The 17426-nt window shown below is 44.8% G+C and overlaps 1 long non-coding RNA gene across 1 annotated transcript; it reads left to right on the top strand.

The window, feature by feature from the left end:
• Nucleotides 1-3005: 3005 nt before the first annotated feature.
• Nucleotides 3006-5876, top strand: LOC139052144 (uncharacterized). The gene is made up of 3 exons (XR_011509734.1): nt 3006-3337; nt 4748-4957; nt 5779-5876. It is a non-coding gene; the product is annotated as an uncharacterized lncRNA (long non-coding RNA).
• The last annotated feature ends 11550 nt before the right edge of the window (nt 5877-17426 follow it).

Raw genomic sequence — 17426 nt, 5'->3', positions numbered from 1 at the left:
AACTGCAGCCCGAATCGAGGTGTTTTGCCGTGCCGAAGCGCCGGATCGGACGTCCGGCGTGCGACAAACCGGGCAGATTTTCATCGTTCGACGTGTCCGACAACTGCACCGTCGTCTGGCCGCAGCCATTGGCAGCGCGGCTGGCATGTGACGTTCTCTGACGTTCCCTCCACGGAGGCGGTGCTGGCTTTCCGGTTTCTCGCAGTTATTCTTTTTCCTTGCCTGCTGCAGTTTGTTTCTGACATGAAATAGTTACCAGTTCAGTAAAATTATCTCGAACGTGTGCCTGTTACGCAAACCAGCGCCTTGTACACTAGCGCTAAGCTACTGGTGAGATCGGGAGCCGCGACGCGAGGGCATTTCGCGAGCAGACATCACACACCGACCGTCTGAGCGAGGCCGCTCGCTTCGCTTGCACGTTTGCCCTTCGCAAAGACTGCGTCGAGTAAACCAATTGTATTTAATTACGGCCGACCTAAGTGTACAGTGTTCATTGTTTTTGCAAAAATAAGCACTCTTCGACGAGCTCGGACTGGATCGCAAGCGCCGTCGGCTGCAGCGTCCGCCTAGCTATGCCTACCGGCCCTATCGCTGGCTTTAGCGGAGCCGTCAGTGGACAACGCGCCGTCGTGAAGTGTTCTGTCACTCACAGGGGCATAATTTTATCGACAGCCTTCGCGTAAAGCGAAGCAGTGTGGTGCAGAGTTGTTTATATTGCGTTTCTCGACGTGGATATCAACTCAAGCTGGGGAGTTAGATGTGGGCGGAGCTTACGCGCCGCTCATGCCGTAGCATGCAGCGCCGCACGTCGGATCGGACACCGAATCGTACCGCGTGCGTCTGTATAGTTCGCTCATGGTTCGGCTGAAGTCCCCGTATACACTTTATAAATAAGGAAGCCTACCTAGGCACTGTAAACCCAATTATTGGGGCCTAAATGCCTCTCCGCCTCCTACTACGGCTTCCTTTGAGTGACAGTCTGATCTCGAAGGCCATGCTTTTGCAACCTGCATGCACCTGAAGCAATTGCGAATCTTGAAGGCAACATCCGCTTAGTTTTTATTATATTTACATTTCCTTAAACTTCGTATCACAAAGTACAAAGTACACACTTCTGGACCAAATAAATTTATTAAAAGACTCTATCAAATGTTATTAGGAAAAAACACGCAATTTTTTCATTTAAGATGAGCGTAAACTTTAATTTCAAATCAGCAAGATTTGAGTCCGGCGTCTTTTAGTGGGTCTGGGCACCCGCCGCGGACGCGGTTCCGAGACCTTGTCTCGAAGCGGCTTCCTCGGCTCGCTGGACGGCCCAGAGTTGTTCTGTCAGGTCAGAGCTGAGCAGTGCGGTCATCCAGCGTGACTGGAGGCTGGCGGTGGAAGAGACGGAGGGGTCGGCACTGCCCGACTTGTTTGTTAGGTCCCGACACTCCCATAACATGTGATTTAGTGTGGCAACCTCGCCACACGATGTGCATCTGTTTCTAGTGTACATGTCTGGATACATGGCGTGCATGAGTCTGGGGTTTCTGTAAGAGTCTGTTTGTAATTGTCTGAAGTGTACAGCTTGCGTCCTGTCTAACATAGCGTGAGGGAATGGGTATATGCGTCTTTGTAATTGGTAGTGTGCCGTGATGTCGTGAAAAGTGGTCATACGATCCTCCCATGCCCAGACGTTTGCAGTACCCCGCGGGGGCTCTTCCTCCGATGCTGCTCGGTGAGTCAGGCCTCGAGCAACGCCGTGAGCCGCTTCGTTGGGGGTGCTCATTCCAGTGTGTGCCGGGATCCACAGCAAATACCTTCGGGTATCAATGTCGGCCTCTCCCTGGTGTATGGGATGTCGCTGGAGTATCTGATACGCCTCTTGCGAGATGCGCCCATTTGCAAAATTGCGAATTGCCGTTTGCGAGTCACAGATCACGTATGTAGCTTTGGTTTGTGTGAGGGCCAGTGCTATGGCCGCTTCCTCTGCCGCTTCGGCATGTGCCGTGTTCACGGTGACGCTCGTGAGGTGATTGCCTCGGTGGCTAGTAACTGCTGCCACGAAACTCTTCCTGTCTCGATAGCGGGCTGCGTCGGTGAAGACCGCATCCTTGTCATTAGAGTAACTTTTGTTCATTTGTTGTGCCCTGGCTTTACGCCTCCCCGTGTGGCGTTGGGGGTGCATGTTGCGAGGCAATGGGGGTACGTATAGTTGCTCGCGTATGGGTCTTGGAATGTCTACTTTGACGCCATGTTGCGAGTGGTATGTGATGCCGAGATTTTCAAGCACGTGTCTGCCCGGGCGGGTCTTGGATAGGCGTTCAAGTTGGGACACTTGTTGCGCCTCCACGAGTTCTTCGAGCGTATTGTGTAGGCCTAGTTCTAAGAGCTTGGTGGTGCTGACTCCAGGCGCAAGTCCCAACGCACATTTGTACGCCTTGCGTATGAGCGCGTTGAGCTTGTTTTTTTCGCAACCGTCCAGTTGTGAAACGCTGCCGTGTACCTTATCTGGGAAATGACGAAGGCTTGGATGAGTCGGATGACGCTGCCTTCGCGCATGCCCGCGTGTTTGTTGGTGATGCGTCGAATGAGCTGCATCGTGCTGGTGGCCTTTGCCGTTATCTTGCGAAGTGCTTCGCCATTGCCACCCTTATGCTCTATCATCATTCCTAGTACCCGGATTTTCTCTACTATCGGGATGGGTAGGCCATTTGATGCCGTTAATTGGATCTTTTGCTTTTCCTGGGGGGTGTAGCATTTAGGTGGGCGCCCCTTTCTGACTGGTCTATACAGCAGCAGTTCGGATTTTTCGGCCGAGCAGGCGAGTCCCGTGCCCACGAGGTAGTTTTCTACGCATTGGATGGCCTGTTGTAAACGTTGCATTTAAGATACATTTTTCTAAAAAACCGCAGAGTGGCGCTACTGTAGTATTTGTTTGGTCGACACACCACGTTGGTTGTCGTGAGTGCTCCCTGCCGTAAGGTGGTATTTGAGGTAAATTTTAAAAGTGCCTAGACAAAACGTGCTGCTTGTTGTGTGCAGTGACCATCCCAAACCCTCCGGACTCGTGTAACGCCATTAGTTCGCCGTGTGTTTCGAGCGATCCACCAGTGTCGTCAGTGAGTGCCCTACTACAGCTCCCGTCCGAACTGCCTTTGTTCTGCCGAGCTGCCTGCCGGCGCTCTCGTCAAAAGTCTGGTACTGGGGCTTCGAATTGTAGTGTTTGGAAGACTGTTGAAGGTTGTGCTTTTGTGGAGCTGGAGTTCATCGGCAGTTCTACAGTGCTTGCGCCAGAGAAACGTCGGTGCTTCTGTACCTGTTAGACGAAGGAGCGTTTGCCAAGTCTTGAAAGGTAAGCAAGTTTGGCGCTTGCGCGCATTCTTGAAGCTTATGATTTGCGTAATGAGCGTTGTGTAACTAGCTAGAGCAAAGCGCTTTCCTATCGTATGTTAGCCATGTTGATGTGCACATTTAGCAAGCAATTTCGCGAAAGCTTCCTCTGATGTTACAGCGTACTTGCATTCTGCTACCCGCCTTGATTGCTATGCCTGAATGGGCACACAATTATGAAAACACATTGAAAGTTTGTGTTCGTTCGGCAGTGCGTAATAATTTGAAGACTGCGATTTTGTAGCAATACTTACCCCTCGATTCTATATCACTCTTCTCGCCCACCGCTAACGGCCGGCAGCTGCAGTACGTAGCACGGGCCGGGGCGTCGGTCAGCCTACTAACGAATAGCGCAAAGGAATACCATCGCTACAAAATCGCGGTCTTTAAATTATTACGCAAATTTTGTGCACAATGAGATGTTATAAACACACCTTGCATGTACATGAAAAAAAGGTTTACAACAGAGATGACATATATGCATGGGCACATATATGTGTCAATAAAATACTCGAGCCTCTTTCTGCCTACAGAAAAAGAAGTTATGTCTTCTCGAGGGCATGGCTGCTTGTAATAATGAACCTCTAAAGGAAGGTTTTCTCTAATCCCCATTTTTGATATCTAAATGCTTATGTGGCATGTACAAACTGCTTGCATCCATTTCTCATTGGGATGAGCTGTCTGAAATTTATTTTCAGTAATAATTGCAATAATTAACTACTTTCACCTGTCTTCTAATGACTAAAGTTCTATGCTTCTACCTTGACAAACCTTTTGTGAAATTAGTTTGATGAGGCCCAATATACAGCGCTTTCTAAATTGAAGGTATCAGTACCTATTAAAGACTACGCTAACTATGAAAATGCTGCTTGCGTATATTGTTTATTCACTCTGTCAGACAAAATCTTTACACCCAAGTGCAGTCAGTAAATTTAAAAGTGCATGCCTGCAAGGGAAAGTCAGAATTGTATTTGAAGACAATTGCATCTTGTTTGATAGTTCTCGAGCACTTGTGCGCCACTAATCGAGCACAGCTTGGCCCTATACTCGATGAGGCTTGAAGCTTTCAATGTCTGCTAATCACTAAAACAGCACCAGATCTCACTCTGTGTCAAGGGGTGGCACACATTTGCTTAGTTCTAGGCAGATGCATGTCTTTCTTTCGCATTGAAGTTCCCAATACTTTCTAGTCTTACGTAAAAGTACACAGCTCAGTACAATGCATGTATGGTATACGTAAGGCTGCTTTGTTCTTTAAACCGAATCAACAAGAAGCAGCGACTTCCGTTTTTGCAAACCTTACCCTACTTCCTAACCATTCCTTGATCAAATGCGTATAAAATGAATCTTTGGTTGTTGTATTCTTTCACAGGTAGACATCGGTGACGGTGTATACGTTGAAAAGGGCCTGCTGAAGAGGCTGTGCCTGGATGCTAACAACTCAGGCTTTCACTTCACGGAGGGCCTCCTTAAAGCTCCTTTTTCAATAGAAGACGTTGAAGGGAGGTCCTTCTTTGGGCGGCTGTCAAATGCCTTCCACAGAAGGATCCGTTGGATTCCAAGAAGGTCAACACCATAGTAGGTATGTATGTCACAAAGAAGCATCTTAATATTCTTTGTGCAGTTTTCAACAAAACTCTTTTCATGGCAATTTCAATGCTATCTTAGGGTATACTCCTTTCTTTGCTGCTAAAATAGCTATTAACCTGATTATAATAGCATATTATAATGCAAGCTTTGCCACCATAACTAGAGAATTGTCATTACTGTTGGCATGTGTATTTTTGTGATAGAGGCCCTGGTCATGTGAATGCACTGATAATATAATATCCTGTCTTGTGGAAAGCTAACATGTTTAGTAACAAGCTCACTTTGACAATGTCTGCCTGCACAACAAAGGCATCTTGTAATCTTGCTGTAGAACGTCCGTAATGCCTGTTCAACTGCTTACATGTTGCTTGTATCATTTCGTGTTTCTTAAGTGCAACATAAAAATCAACTCTTCTATGTACCTGTGCCCAAGCAAAGCAGCAGCATAGTTATGACTGACACCTTGCCTTTCCTAAGATAATTCACACATGAAACTTCCATGTACTAGTCACAATACGAATATCGAAGTTCATTAAACTGAAGTTGATTTACAGCTTTTGTTTGTAGATGACAATTGGTACGATAGAGTTTATGTGTCGTGCATCTGTTGGTGTTATGCACATCCATCACGCTCCCAGCTTTAATGCACGAATTCAGTCATTTCATGCATTTTTAGGACTTTGCACAAAACAGGTGGAGATGTTTATAGCTCACAGGATTGAAAGCTTGTCTCTTGTGCACTTCTCATGGCACTTCTTGTCTCATGTCACTGTAGCAAAACTAATATATTGCCTTTTTTCTTCTCGTTTCTAGACTACACAACGCAACATTTCAGCCTACTTCCAGGGCAGCTGGAGAACTCGTCCTCCTTACTAGCCCGGGGATATTAAATGGATGTGTTCAAGCACAAATGGAAACCCGTCTTCTTCTGTTGCATGCCACACCTAGCCACTTGGCAATCACTATTCGCCAAAGACAGATAGTTGACAGGATGTTACTAGCAAGTCGTTATGATATATAAAGGTGGTTAATAAATAGTCATTGCACAGTTTTTAGGAAGCAAATAAAAATTTTATTCAGAGATAATCAAAGCTTACTTTTGCAATATATAATTGCAAAAGTAATTACCTCTGGATAAAATTTTTATGTACTTTCTAAAAACTGTGAAGCGACTATTTATTAACCACCTTTATACATCCTAACGACTATCTAGTAATATCCTGTCAACTATCTGTGGCGAATAGTCGACAGGATGTTACTAGCAAGTAGTTAGGATGTATAAAGGTGGTCAATAAATAGTCGCTTCACAGTTGACACTTTCTAACGACATAAGATAATAAGCAGTCAGTAAGAATTCTATCGACATTTTATATCTATACTTTCAATTCAATATCGGTGGCCAATAGTCGGCAGGAGGTTACTAGGAAGTTGTTACGGTGTCTAAAGACGTTTTATAGAATGTCGATAGGTTCTAGTAACATTTGTCTAAAGACGGTTTATAAAATGTTACTAAAATTTGTTGTAAGGGTGTGTAAATAGAAATTTAGGGAGGGAATGCGGCAGCGTAATTTGGTGAGGCAGACCTCAAGCATCTTTGTATGACAAGATTCGCTATGCCAGGGAAATGCCAGGTGTTTATACTCTGGAGAAGCTGTCAAATGTGGGTTTGATAAGGCTGATCTAATTGATCTCATCCGAAATCTTGCCGCCGTGATCTGTGCTGTCACTGGTAGAATAGGAAGAATAGGGCCGGCTAGTGATGCATGTGCCAGTGAATCGGCAGTTTCATTAAAAAACAAACCTTTATGACCAGGCACCCAAATCAAATGAATACATAGCACATGGGCAGGAACTAGTAAGTGGAAGAGTTTTAGCATGGGTGACTCCTTAGTAGCGGTAAGGCAAGAGCAAACAGAAAGGGAGTCAGTAAGAATAGCAGCCGTTGTAATCATTGGGTCTAATTTACGTAAAGCTAGGATTACTGCAAACAACTCGGCCAGAAAAATAGGCACAAAATCAGGCAATCTTAAAGAAAAAGACCAGTCGAGCGCAGGACAAAATATTCCAATGCCAGCTTTTTCCTCGCACTGTGAGGCATCTGTTGCAATGATGATGTTTGTTTCTAGGGTGCTTAGGTGGTCTTGCAACATGGCGTTTAAGATGCCGTAAGGGAGTAGTTTCGCGTGGTTCGGGAAAATGTCGTCGAACCTGATCTCTGGGTAATTTGAATGCGTATTATTAGGAAGCACATCACGAATTTGTAAATTTAGTGGGTCAAGTAATGTTTGCACAAATATAATCTGTGGTCTATGAAACCTGGGCCAATGAACAGGAAAAAATAATTCTGGATCGGAGATGAAAATAATTTGAGGACGGTTTAATGGTGATTCATATAGTCTTAAGAAGGTCTGAACAGTCAGAAGGTGAAATCGGCATAATATGGGTGGGATTCTTGCTTCCATGTATAATACGGCATTTGCAACGTATTTTGGAAGGCCTAAGCACAGACGTAGTGCCTCTCGTTCTAACAAAACTAGCGGCCGAAGCTTGTATGATGAAACACCTGAGAATAAAACACATCCAAATTCTAACACCGGACGAACGTACATTTTATATACCATCAAGAGGGATTTTCTGCGCATACCTGTTTTTCGATTGCTTAACTTGCGCAAAATGCCCATTGTACGAGCTCCTTTTGTCGCAATATATTCAATATGTGGCCGCCAGTTAAGATTTCCGTTGTAAATAACTCCAAGGTACTTTAGTGACTCTACTTGTGGAATATCTTCGAGATGGTAGTTCAGCGATATGTATACTGGGTCTTTAACTGGAAAAACAAGTATAGCACATTTATTAGCATTCAGGTTTAAGTGTAAGCTATCCAGCCAGTGTTCCAGCTCCCTTAGATACGACTGCAAAATTTCGTAAAGAGAGTATATGTCACTAGCCATACCAAAAAAGGCAATGTCGTCAGCATAAACGTAGGTACTGACTCCTGGGTGAACGGGGATTGTGCTCATTAAAATATTGAATAATACTGGTGAGAGTACCGATCCCTGAGGCACACCTCTTGTTTGCTTATGTTTTCTAGAAGAGTAGCCGCTTCTAAAACAAAAGAATTCCCTGGCTTTTAAAAATTCATGCACCCATGCTACAATATAGCCTGGAAAACAATGGCTCTGTAACCGATCTGTTAAAATTGTGTGTTCAATGCTGTCATAGGCTTTACATATATCTAATGTAACTAAAGCCGCGTACTGCTTTTTCTGTCTGGCGATGTTAATTCGACTTTCAAGGTCTACATGCGCGTGCCATATCGAATAGCCAGATCGAAATCCAATTTGGCAAGGACTCAACAATTGATTTCCGACAATAAACTCCAATATGTGTCCGAGAAGCACTCTTTCAATAAGCTTCACTATGTTTGATGTCAACGCAATTGGTCTGATGTTGTCGATGGTGTACCCTGCCCCTTGCTTTTTAAGTAACGGAATGATTTTGGCGATCTTCCATTCTTGTGGAATCCATGCATTACTAACAGAGTAGTTTACCAAGTTCAGAAGCTCACGTGGCGCTTCTTGAAAGAAAATCTTTAACATTGCATTTGTTATTCCGTCCGGGCCAGGCGCTGTAGTTGGCAACTGCAACATAACTTGTCCTACTTCCGAATAGGAGATCTCTTTGTAGTCCGATAATACAGGAGTAAAAACAGAAGCTTGAAGGCGCGTTGCGAACCGGCTCTCCAATCCTTTAGCCAATAGCTCTAAGGACTCCTGCATTTCCTGCGAGGTATAGACGATTGAGTCTACATTAACGCTCATTGGGAGTCTGTTTCGAAACCGAAGGTAATTAAATAAAGCACGTTTGTTTTTGGATTTAGATAGGTAGTCGAAATGGTTTTTATCGTACTCATCTTTTGCGTGTTTAATAGCACGTTTGAAGGTTGCAGAAATAAATTGATAATCTTTCCAATTTTGTGGGCTCTGATTATGTAGAAGTTTTTTCCAAGCAGCTTTCCTGCGTCGATAAACTCCTGTGCACTCACTGTTCCACCAAGGACTAGATGGGGAACGCTTAGCGGTCTGAATTACAAATTCAGACTTTTGTCGGGACATCTGTAACGCTGAACAAATGTTCAAGCCAATTTCTTCGTTATTACTATTAGGTAATGATGCAATGGTGGAGCGCAAGCAGTCTTTAAATTTTTTGCTATTCACAAATATTCTGCGTTGTCGTTCAACTGATGTTAAAGGGCATGCAATTTCAAAGTATACCGGAAGATGATCACTGCTTGTGCCGAAATCAATCGTAGTCCAAGATGTCACGGCGACGCTTGTGCTAGAAAACGTCAAATCTAACACTGAGCGAGATTGCCCACGGATAAAAGTAGGTCGTCTGACATTAAGGCATGAAAGATTTTTATCTATGGTCCAGTCCCATAGACGTGTCCCACATGCATCTGTTTTGTATCCCCATGACACGTGATGCGAGTTGAAGTCACCAGTAAGGACGACTTCATTTTTGCAGCTGGCAAGCGCACTATCCAATTGGTATGTACTGTGTACGCCCGTAGGGAAATAAGCATCTATAATAGAGAATGAGTGGTAGCCTGGGATGCTAAGGTGCACTGCCAAAATTTCACATTCTGGAGACATTAACCTGAAAGCTATTTTCGCCCTATGACAGAATTTAGATGATAACAAAATCATTAAACCACCTCCTAGTGAAAGGCGATCTAATCGAAAAGATCGAAAATCTTTAAAATGAAAATTTTTCTCAGGGGTAAGCCAGGTTTCTTGTAAGATTATGACGTCAGGATTAAGTTCAGTTGTTAAGTAATTTAAGTCTGTTGAAGCAGAGAACAAGGAACGACAGTTCCACTGTAGTACTTTTAAAAAAGCTCAGAAATAGAGCTCAGAAACGTCCCGACCTGAAGCAGCTCTTCTTCTTCTAACCTCGCAGCACGAGGCACGAGAGACACATGCCGGAGCGCACCACATATAAAAGGCGGTCGAGGAAGATGACGCTGGCTGCTGCTGATGATGATGAAGCAACATTTACTGGGCCCGAAATAAATCGGTGGTGCACGCGGCACCAGAAGGGGTGGTTCCCTAGTTACGGGACCCATATGTTTCCAGCAGCTCCTGGCCCCTGTCCGTCAGTGCGAGCTGAATCGGTAGGGTGGGGTTGGATAAAAAGGTCTCCCATCGCTCAAGGGGTTGGGGAGTGCGCTTTCGAAAGATACCCGCATGTTGGCGAATTAGTGGCCCATCCCGTGCAGAATATAGGGTCCCGTAAAAGCCAGCTAAACACCAGAAGAATACAATGCAGCAGAAGGGCCACCTCGCGGATGCGGCGGTGTATACAGGCAACGGATGACTGTTGGCACATGACGGTACAAAGTTACTTTTTTGAATAGAAGGAGCGAGGAATGTGGACCATTATCCCGACTTTTTGTTTTGCTCACGAGATGAAACTGAGAAACCCGCCTGGCTATCGACAGCAATTAACCGTCTGGGCGCTGTCGCCAGTACTTTTTTTCTTCTCAAATATGTACACGTAACCAAACGCGTCTGTTTTGTTTCACTAACCAACATCCTCGCCTGCAGCCGATGACTCTTTCAATGATAACGTCTTCCTCAAGCTTCGAAAAGCATATGGCCTTGGGCGCCATCAAGTAACTTGTTTAAAACCAAACGAATCAACAGGCAGCTGCAGCTTACTCTCTTGGATGTTACGATTACATTTTGTTGATTCCAAATGAATTCTATTCTCTTCGCTGCCAAGACACTGCGTCTGCGACGCGCGTTCTGTTCACAATGCTTATTTATGTGCTATTTATAGTATCGTAATGCAGGTTTTCTGTACACAAACTCCTAATTCACGGCGCGATGTCGTCTGCCACCGACGTTACATTCCTACAGTTTCATGCTGATGCTACCGGTAATTATTCCAAAGCCTTCCTTTTTTTTCCCTTTCATATATTTTACTCCACTTTGCGGGCTTCGGCTGAACTGATTTGCCATTTGTCATGAAAACAAGTTCTGCATGCACTTTAAATTTCACATAACTTCTATTATCTGTTTTCCATTGTGAACGTGTATAATAAAGATGTTGAGTGATGTGGTGATACTTAGGTCGCTTTTACCTTAAGGTAACCTTCCCCCAAAACAACTTTTTTATCATTCAGATTGGGGCTCTTTGCACACCCATAAATACATGTCCACTAGGAAACCCAGGCCGTGAATTAATTGCTCATTTGTTGAGCTTAACCATATATGATTGTCGTTTGTGTGGTAATGGGCCTGAATATGCTCTATTTTCTAACATATATTTGTCAAGAACCTAAGCAAACTATCACATGATATGGCACTAAAAAATGGCATTCACGTGATTTTTCTCATTATAGTATACAGCAATTCGACCCTTTTATGCAAGTGGCTTTGTTACCTTGTCTTCCCCGAGGTGAAGACTGCATTGATGATTACGCCAGGAATTGCATTCACCAATGCATACTCATTCTTCAGAAGAATGAATGATAGAACCCATTGCAACGTCTATACGGGAGGAAACTTTGAGACACAGGGAGCAAGACACAAGAAAGAAAAGGCAGGGAGGTTTACCAGAATAAGAACGCGATCACAGCTCGCCCTTAGGGAGTGGGAGAGGTCGACGTACAAAGATGAGGAGGCAATGACACTTTCAGTGCAGTTGCCCGCTGTGCAAAGGCGAAAGTTGGCCCTCCGCACCCCTCAAAACCAGATAGAATGAATACCTTGCTCAATGAGCAAGAGCTTGGCGCCTTGGTCTCTTACATCACAGTTTCAGAAGGCCACAAGAGTACTGTGCCGATGTGTGAAGTTCACACTTCCGTTACGTCGGCAACTCCAATATACATCAACAGTGCGATTTCTCTTCCTCTCTTAATCGTCTGTTTTCCATTCCCCAACCCAGTGCAGCGCTTAACCTTGGTTAGCTTCTTCTCTTTCTCTTTGCATTTACATTGCCATTGAACGAGAAAAAAGCGTACTCTTTTTGTTATTTTCCTAAATAATTCACAAGTGACAGCGCACCACGTACCTCCATGCATGTTTTATACGGATCACAACCACACAATATACATATATATATATATATATATATATATATATATATATATATATATATATATATACATATATATATATATATATATATATACATATATATATATGCTACGGCTCTCAGCGCAAAGATGTTAATGAGTGTAGAGTACCGACCGACGATAAATTGCTCAGAATTTTCTTGCCCACACGGTGCCATGATTTACAATTATTATGTATGTGCTTGCAAACAGTACCGCTACATGTTTTATGCGAAAGAACCTTCATTAAAATACTGCACGGAGTGGGCACCGTATGGGCTACAATTAAAATATTGGGAATTTTGTTTAGCATGTTCTTCAATAGCATGGCGTAAACATTAGGAAAGGACGAATTATGGTCGGGAAATACGTTAGTTGCAATTTGCATCTTTATTCCTTTTCTGTGTCATCTACTTTCCCGTAATATATGGTTGAACATTTAAAAAAAGGAAGCGCCGCGGTGGCTAAGTGGTTATGGTGTGGCGCTCGTTAAAGAACCCCAGGTGGTCGAAATTTCCGGAGTCCTCCACTGCGGTGTGCCTCAAATTCAGAAAGCGGTTTTGGCACGTTAAATCCCATAATTTTTTTTTATGGTGTGGCGCTGATAAGAATGAGGGTGCAGGATAAAATCTCGGCCATGGCGGCCGCATTTCCATAGGCCGAATTGCAAAAACGCCTTAGTCTTTCCATTGCAAGGTAGCGCAAAAGAGATACGTAAAGATTTTATAGCGTTTACCTGAGATAAAAAAATGGTGGTTTAAACGAGGCACGAGTAAGAGGACTTCGTTGTTGAAACGTCGTAAATGTTTGCTAATCTCCGGTTTGATTACTTTTTTCAGCCGATCGAGAACAGCTATTTAAAACGTATTCGAAATCCTGGTCTTCATATAGGATTGGAAAAGGCACAAATAATGCCTTTGTCAGGGCTCTTATTATATAGTTTCTGAACGCTTTTAAGACGTATTCAAAAAGCTCGTCTAGAAGTAGCCTTGAAAGGCTTACGATACTCTGAAGCTAGTTTTTGCGGGCTCCAGATGAGTCGAAGCATCGGTGTCTAGTGCTACTCAGCTCCTGGCGCAGTGCCAAGCACTGTTGCCTGCGCAGGCCGACGTATCCTCGACCAAGTAACATGAAAAGAAGCATGTCCACGAAAATGAATCCGGAATACCACCTTCGGTAGGCAGTAACGATGTTTACAACTAAAATGGAAATTGTATCCCGCCAAGAAATGGGCGCGTCTTGACAATCGGCCAGGCCAGGGCTTTGTGCCAAGAGCGCATGAAGCGAGAAAATCACAAAACAACACCTTATTGAAAAATAAAACTTGTGCCAAGTTTCTGCAAATTATAAGAGAAGTGCAATGTATATCGAAATAAAAGCACATCAGAAATGACTAAAACTTCTCGAAACAATTCTTAACTAATTAGACATTGATCAACAATAACTAGAACATGCGTAAACAAAATTCCTAACTACACATGCAATCCTAACTACACTACACATCCCGGCAACGGCGGCCGCATTTCGATGGGGGCGAAATGCGAAAACACCCGTGTGCTTAGATTCAGTAGCACGTTAAGGAACCCCAAGAGGTCGAAATTTCCGGAGTCCTCCACTACGGCGTGCCTCATAATCAGAAAGTGGTTTTGGCACGTAAATCCCAATAATTTTTCAATTTTACACATACAATGACGAACAGCAAGAACACGGAATGTGCTAGAGTTTCATATTTTGATTAGTAAAGAGCACATGCCATCAGATGAACAGATTACTTATTTAGAAATTGATATCACGTCAACCGGAAGAAGCAAAATGAAAATGTGCTTGATTCGCATGGTAGCTACCTCCAAGCAACGTTATACCAAATAATCTAGCAGCTTGAAAAGAACACAGAAAAGAATGATGACGCATACCATCAAAAATCAATGCTCTGATAAAAGCCAAACAATGGGAACGTGTCATAAATGAAACTATTCCCTTTAGCATACATGAAATATAGTAATGATGTGAGAATTTAAAGAAGAACATAAAACCAAACGAAAAAACAATCAAGTGAATACAGAATACTCAAAGCAGGAAATTTGGTTAACAAGTGAGCACAACTGTGATGCCGAATAAGGTCAGACTTAGTACTACTACCTATACAAAGTAATCTTAATACTCTAGTACACAAGAAATTAATATACAAGCCACATAATTAGAAACTTGTATAAACCTGCAAATGAACCGCACTGCACAAGAAGCTGCGTTTGGGCAGCCAATCAAACAATGGTCATAGTAAATACGAATCGGTTTATCTAAAAAGAAGCATCGTACACGAGGCACATATGTACCACTCTCGGGAAACAGACATAAGATCTCAATGAATCACCTGCAGACCCCTGAATACACTAGTACCCTCTGCACACATCTCCAGTGTTCTAAAGTACAAAAAAATAACTTGCCTCCCCATTCCGAGCCTCCTATAGTTGATATCAAGTGAAGCTGTTTAAAACCACCACTACAACTGCCGAGTGGGTTATTCACTGCTTTATTGTTTAGAGTAATGGTAGTAACGGTAATTTTGACACCACGCCGCCACCCATAGCGGTGCTGTAACATTTAGATCAGGTGCTAGGCAGGCTGGTTATTCTATATACGAAAGGCTAGGGACTTCACTTCCCACGTCGCAAGCTGCCATTGCCGCGACAGCTTGCACATCGGTAATCATTTCTGGGAAAGGTATGCGGGGCACGCTACGTGCTTCGCGTGGTTACCAGGCGCACGTTATCATTATTTATGGGACTTGGATGCTTGTTTTGCGCTTGTTCACTATTGAAAAGTACGCCATTCGGCATGTTGTATTCATGATTCCAAAGAATGTATGCGCTGTGTGCTTCACTTTACAGAGTGCTTGAAGCCACTACCTTGCGAGGATACGAGTCATTGCTTCTGTCCTTGCAATGCCGCCGCGATCGGCCCATGTTTCTCTAACAGACACGAGCACAAAAAATACCGACCAACTAGGGCCTAACAGCTTCCCTGTAGAAAGCACTCTGAGTGGCAAAAAAAGATTTAAGACTCACACATGTAGCCCCGAGCAAATGCTTTACTAGTTAACCGCCACTTTCACATCCAGAAATATTTGGCTCAGCAAGGAAATGGCAGAGATCAAGAGAATGATGACGGTCCAGCTACAGAAGCAGCACGCACAGCCTTTATCGCCACAACCACAGCAGATGGCTGTGACGGAGGATGAACCAGAACTAGCGGTGAACCTGAGGACATAGAACGCGGCCTCGGCGGTTCTGGCACCCAAGAGAAGAGCAATTGAAAATCTTAAAGAGCGGAGACTCAGCGATAGGGTAGAAAACCTTGAAGATAGGCTCACCCACTTTGAGGAGTATATTCGCACGACATTCACCAAACACTTACCGACCGTTTCATAGCAATCGAACAGACGTGCCAGCAATTAACGACGACAGTACAGAATTTGGCAACGCAAATGGCTAACTTTCAGCAAACATGGATAGGACATCAACCACCGCAACCACAACAGCAGTGAAAGGCCTCCTGGTCTGGCATTGGGAATGCAACGGTTTTGCTGGGAAAAAGAATGTACTTCAGCAACACTTAGACCAAGTATCAAGAAAGCCAGATATTATAATGTTGCAAGAGACCCTCATTGAGGGAGTAAAGCTCTCAGGTTACCTGTCCCACGCCAGCCCACCAAGCTTCCGGACCGCGGCCGGCAGTAACGGCAGGGTAGTTTGCACCTTGGTGAGAAAAGGCCTCACGTACGTCGAGCACGAGTTATTGAGCAAAAGCCCAATCGAGCACACCATGGTTGAGGTGGTTACCGGGAAAAAGCAGAAGGAAAGCACTTTTCTAGTAAACGTGTACAGTAGCCCATCACACGGAAAGCAGAAATTCAAAGCACTGTTGCACAAAGCGTGCAACGTCGCGGGGCCCGACAACAGGCTGGTAATCTGCGGGGACTTCAACACGCCGAATAAAGCCTGGGGTTACCCCAAAACATTGTCAAAGGGCAGGGACCTAATGCAAGATGCTAGTGACTTGGGACTAAATCTAATTACCGACCCAGCATACCCTACAAGAATCGGCAACTCGATCACCCGAGACACAACGCCCGATCTCACTTTCGTAAGGAGTAATGGCGGTGGTATGTCGGACTTCGAATGGCGCAACACAGGCCACGAATTGGGAAGTGACCATTACATTGTGGAGGTCGCTGTCCCGCTCGGTGGTACCGACGAGGTTGGCAGAAGCCTTCGCAAACATAGATTTACTGACTGGGAAGCGTTTCGAGGATTGTTACCCGAGGAGCAAACCGAAATTACGGACATTGCGAAGTGGTCCACCGATATTGTAAACAAGGTAGACAAGGCCACCAAGGAAGTCGAGACGGACGAGCGTGTCCACAGGGTCGACAGCCGCCTCACCCACCTCATCGAAGCCAAGCAGTCCATTCTGTCAAGGTGGAAGACGCAGAGGACAAACAGAAAGCTACGCAAGAAGGTCGCTGAACTCAACCACGAGATCGAGACCCACAGCCGAGTGCTATGCACACAACAATGAAATGAGGTTTGTAACGCAGCGGACGGCCAGATGCACTGCGGCAAGACCTGGAGTATGCTGAGGCATCTTTTGGATGCGACCACGACCAAGTCTCACCAGCACCACAACTTGGCCAAGATCATCCACAGGGCGCTGATCGAGCACGGGGAAGACGAAGTGAAGAAACGCCTCGACGACAAGTACCTCCCGGTCACTCCCACAGAGACGCAACCGGACTACCTAAGCGAAGCAAACGAGTGGCTAGATCGAGACATTGAAGTATGGGAAGTAAGGGTTGCCCTGCGCGATCTCAACAGCAACTCTGCCGCTGGTCCCGACCGCGTTACGAACAGAGCGCTAAAAAATCTTAACGAAGCGGCAAACAAGAACCTCACGGCATACTTCAACATTTGCTGGCGAGCCGGATCATTACCTCGGCAGTGGAAAGCAGCCAAGAACATCTTGATTCCCAAGCCGGGCAAGCCACCCAACATTGAGAACCTCCGGCCGATCTCGCTTACGTCCTGTGTGGGCAAAGCGTCGGAGCATGTACTCATGAACAGGTGGAAGAGGTACCTGGAAGATTCGGGGCTCTACCCAAATACCCTCATCGGGTTCCGAAACAAGCTCGGAACTCAGGACGCCATGATACAACTGAAAAATGAAATCCTCGATGACACTACCAACATGAAAGAAACGCGAGCCATCTTGGGTTTGGACCTGCAGAGCGCTTTTGACAAAGAGAGACACTGCGATTCTGGCCCAGGTGTCACGGCTAAAC

The sequence above is a fragment of the Dermacentor albipictus genome, unplaced genomic scaffold, assembly GCF_038994185.2.
Source record: "Dermacentor albipictus isolate Rhodes 1998 colony unplaced genomic scaffold, USDA_Dalb.pri_finalv2 scaffold_19, whole genome shotgun sequence".
NCBI lineage: Eukaryota > Metazoa > Arthropoda > Arachnida > Ixodida > Ixodidae > Dermacentor > Dermacentor albipictus.
Note: the sequence above shows the minus strand (reverse complement) of the source record. Positions and strands in the feature narration are given on the sequence as shown.